This window comes from Lolium rigidum, chromosome 2 (genome assembly GCF_022539505.1).
Source record: "Lolium rigidum isolate FL_2022 chromosome 2, APGP_CSIRO_Lrig_0.1, whole genome shotgun sequence".
Classification (NCBI taxonomy): Eukaryota; Viridiplantae; Streptophyta; class Magnoliopsida; order Poales; family Poaceae; genus Lolium; species Lolium rigidum.
Window position 1 is genome coordinate 105,939,248 of NC_061509.1, and position 5,281 is coordinate 105,944,528.

A 5,281-nucleotide genomic window follows, 5' to 3' on the forward strand; every position below is an offset into this window, starting at 1 on the left:
CTTGGATGATCATGGCCTAGTTTAAATAAAGGACTATATGGCTAGTTTAATTAAGTGATATTGTCCAAAACTATTATGCAAATCATATGAAGTGTTTCACTTCATTTAAATCTTGTACCAAGTACTTTCATATGAAGTTTGGACCCCTGGTAAAATACTCTCACATGAAATACTTGGTGATTTTAAATCATATTTAGAATTGTTAAATAGTATGAGGTATTCTACCTCATTTAAATCATTTTCCCAAATAAGGATGATGAATGGTTGACTTAGGTCAACATGATTTCATGCATAATTATTTAAGTAAGTTAAATCTTAAGAAGATTCAATGAGAGGAAATTATTTCCTCAAGAACTAAATGGAAACTATCATTTACATATGTAATGAGAGGAAATTATTTTCCTAAAGAAAGAAAACCAATGCACCTATTTGTGCTATGTGTGTGTGCTTAGAATAGTTGTGTGAAGTAATGTGGTGCTTAGTATAGCTCTTGAACTTGTTGAGTGATTATACCTCGTATTCGAATTTAGACGCTAGCACTGGAGAATACCAGGAAGAGGAAGGTTGCTACCAAGAGGAGGAAGAGGAGAACTTTGAGAACTACCAAGGCAAGCTAATATTCTTGCAAAGTTCAAATCTCCTTGGGGCAAGGCACCATTAGTTATACCTTACTTACAACAATCCTATCCCAAGTTTTTACCTTACAAGTTTTTACTTGATTTATTAAAGAGTTGCTTTTATAGTTAACTTTGGTCTAAGATAAGAAGGTTACTAGAGTAGCAAAGTTAGTCTCAAGTTAGCCAAGCAAGATAGCACCCCTCATGATTAGTGCTAGTGCTAAATACTAAAACTTGACTACTCTAGATGGGAACATGTGACTTGAAATGAATTTGAAACCTTGGAATGATAGTCATTCCATTGAATGATTTTTGAAGGTGAATATGACTTGGAGAAGATGGTGGTTTTTGATTAAAAACTGATATTGGTTTGAATGTGATACCTTTCCAATTTTGAGTACCCCCACAATACCTGATTATGGGTAGGGCTTAACTGGAAATTTATGCATCTTAGTATGGGTTCCCTACGGACACACATCATAGGGGTTATGCCGAGGCTGCCTCCGTTGTTGAGAAATGATGTGAATTGAGGTGAATTGTACGGCCAAGCCACTGTGCGGTTCCCAGGTTGACATTTGGTCTTCACTGGGAGGCCAAGCTCATGGGGAGAGGTGCCTATACTAGGGTTTGTAAGTGAAAGGTTATGGTTGATGATCCGCGTACTGTGTTACGGTGATTCGGGGTTATCCCGACGGATGAAATCAAATGTTGTGGCACAAGTGTGCAACCTCTGCAGAGTGTAAACCTATTCGAATAGCCGTGTCCACGGTTACGGACGGTTGGAAAGGCCATACAGTTTCCGGTGTCAGATTCTTGAAAATGTTGGTGAAGTGATTGGTGAATGGTGACTTGTTTTTGAATCACAACTGAGTTGTGGGAATGCCACTAATGTTCCCACTGGATTTAGTTAGCACATGAATAGGTCTTTATCAAATGCTTGTGAACTAACATTGGCTTTATGCAAATAAACTAGAGCTTAGCACCCCTTTTCTAGAATTGATAGTACTTATACTAGTATTAGTTTGCGAGTACTTTAAAGTACTCACGGTTCGTGTCCCTGGCTATTCAAATGGCCAGACTATGAAGAGAAGAACTACCATGAGGACGGACAGCAAGACGCCTACGACAACTAGGCAATCTTCTGATGTCAGACGTTGGCATGTGGATTAGATAGTCCACTTCCGTTACGCTTCCGCCATGTAATATGTTCGTTGATCAGTAGATCAACTATTTGTGTAATATTGGATCATGTGATCTCTATTTGTAAGACGACTATGGTATGTAATGAATGATGACTTATGATATTCAAGCTGTTATGTCTCGCAACAACACTATTCCTGGGATTGCGATGTATGGCATAACGGGCATCCGGACTTAAAAATCCGGGTGTTGACATGTTGATCTTTTAAAGCTGAAAGTTATGCCTAATGAAACTAAAGATATTAAGTCATTTCCTACAGCAAACGCTATCCAGGTTCGAATTAATGACAATATTAGAATGATGGCTGAATTGCATGCTAGGTGGGAAAGAGAAGAAAAACTAGCTAAAGAAAATAATGTAGTTAAAGTTTGGACTATTACCACCACTAGTAATGTTGATGCTTCACATGTTGCTAAACCTCCTACTATCAATGGTAAAATAATTGGTGTTGGCAATGTTTCTACTTCCAATACAAAGCATGCAAAATTGCCTCGAAGCTAGGAAACTGTTTGTGATAAAAGTGCTGAAATTTTTCAGAATATTGGGGACAATGATCCCATTGCTTTAGATCATAATGGTTTTGATTTTGATAATTGTCATATCTCTGAAGTTATTAAGTTCTTTCAAAAACTTGCTAGAAGTCCTAATGCTAGTGCTATAAACTTGGCCTTTACAAAACATATTACAAATGCTCTCATTAAAGCTAGAGAAGAGAAATTAAAACTTGAAACTTCTATTCCTAGGAAGTTAGAAGATGGTTCGGAGCCCATCATTAAAATGAAGGTCAATGATTTTGATTGTAATGCTTTATGTGATCTTGGTGCAAGTATTTCTGTTATGCCTAAGAAACTTTATGATATGCTTGACTTGCCACCTTTGAAATATTGTTATTTGGATGTTAATCTCGCCGATAATTCTATAAAGAAACCTTTGGGGAGGATTGATAATGTTCACATTACGGTTAACAATAACCTTGTCCCCGTTGATTTTGTTGTCTTGGATATTGAATGCAATGCATCTTGTCCTATTATTTTGGGAAGACCCTTTCTTCAAACTGTTGGTGCTATTATTGATATGAAAGAAGGAAATATTAAATATCAATTCCCTCTTAAGAAAGGTATGTAACACTTCCCTAGAAAGAGAATGAAGTTACCTTTTGATTCTATTATTAGAACAAATTATGATGTTGATGCTTATTCTCTAGATGTTACTTGATTTACACTTTATGCGCCTAGGCTGAAAGGCGTTAAAGAAAAGCGCTTATGGGAGACAACCCATTATTTTACTTCTGCAATTTTTGTTTTATATTTGAGTCAAGGTGCTTGTTACTACTGTAGCAATACCTTTGTATCTTTACTTTATTGCATTGTTGTGCCAAGTAAAGTCTTTGATAGTAAGGTTGATACTAGATTTGGATTTCTGCGCAGAAACAGATTTCTAGCTGTCACGAATTTGAGTAGATCTCTTCGTAGGAAACGCAGAAAAATCTGCGAAACTTCATGAGTAATCCTCAGATATGTACGCAACCTTCATTCAATTTGAGCTTCTTCATCTGAGCATGTTAAGTGCCTCTAAAAAATTCGTCTTTACGGACTGTTCTGTTTTGACAGATTCTGCCTTTTATTTCACATTGCCTCTTTTACTTTGTTGAGTGGATTTCTTTGCTCCATTAAATTTAGGTAGCCTTGGGTAATGTCCAGAAGTGTTGGGAATGATTGTGTCCTCTCTGAACATGTGAATTTTTGATTATGCACTAACCCTCTAATGAGATTGTTTTGAGTTTGGTGTGGAGGAAGTTTTCAAGGATCAAGAGAGGAGGATGATATAATACGATCAAGAAGAGTGAAAAGTCTAAGCTTGGGGATGCCTCCGTGGTTCATCCCTGCATATTTCAAGAAGACTCAAGCATCTAAGCTTGGGGATGCCCAAGGCATCCCCTTCTTCATCAACAACTTATCAGGTCACCTCTAGTGAAACTATATTTTTATTCCGTCACATCTTATGTGCTTTACTTGGAGCGTCTGTGTGTTTTTATTTTTGTTTGTGTTTGAATAAATTTGGATCCTAGCATTCCTTGTGTGGGAGAAAGACACGCTCCGCTTTTTCATATTGAACACTGGTGTTCTTAGCTTTACTTTTAATGTTCATGGCGAAGGTTGAAAGCCGCTTCATTCATTGCTATTTGGTTGGAAACGAGAAAATGCTCCATGTGGTAATTGGTATATGGTCTTGAATAATTTGATACTTGGCAATTGTTTTGAGCTCTCAAATAGATCATGTTTAAGCTCTTGCATCATGTAGTTTAAACCTATTAGTGGAGAACTACCGTAGAGCTTGTTGAAATTTGTTTTGCATGATTGGTCTCTCTAAAGTCTAGATATATTCTGGTAAAAGTGTTTGAACAACAAGGAAGACAGTGTAGAGTCTTATAATGCTTGCAATATGTTCTTATGTAAGTTTTGTTGCGTACGGTTCATACTTGTGTTTGCTTCAAACAACCTTGCTAGCCAAAGCCTTGTACTGAGAGGGAATGCTTCCCGTGCATCCAAAACCTTGAGCCAAAACTTATGCCATTTGTGTCCACCATAACTACCTACTATGTGGTATTTTTCTGCCATTCCAAAGTAAATTGCTTGCGTGCTACCTTTAAAAATTTCATTCCTTGTCTTTGCAATACATAGCTCATGGGAAAGTAGCTCAAAAACTATTGTGGTAAAGAATATGTCGCTTATGTATCTTATTTCTTATAAGTTGCTTGTTGAGCGGTAACCATGTTTCTGGGGACGCCATCAACTTGTTACACCTTTGTTGAATATCATGTGAGTTTCTATGCATGTTCGTCTTGTCTGAAGTAAGGGTGATTTGTCATGATTAAATGGTTTGAGTATGCATATTGTTAGAGAAGAACATTGGGCCGCCAACCAAAGCCATGTATCATGGTGGAAGTTTCAGCTTGGACATTAATCCTCAAATCTCTTATGAGAATGTTATTTGTTGTTGAATGCTTAAAGCATTAAAGAGGAGTCCATTATCTGTTTTCTATGTTGTCCCGGTATGGATGTCCTCAAGTTGAGATCTATCAAAATAGAGAAATCAAATGCGATTTATCTCCTTGGACCTTTGTACGAGGTGGCATAGAGGTACCCCTTTGTGACACTTGGTTGAAACATATGTAATGCAATGATAATCCATGGAAATCCGAGCTAATTAGGACAAGGTGCGAGCACTATTGGTATTCGATGCATGAGGCTTGCAACTTATAGGATGTTTTATGCATAACACATATGAATTATTACTACCGTTGACAAAATAGTTTCCATGTTTTCAAAATAAAAAGCTCTAGCACATGAGTGATCCCTGCTTCCATCTGCGAAGGGCTTTTCTTTTACTTTATGTTGAGTCAGTTTACCTACTTCTTTCCATCTTAGAAGCAAACACTTGTGCCAACTGTGTGCATTGATTC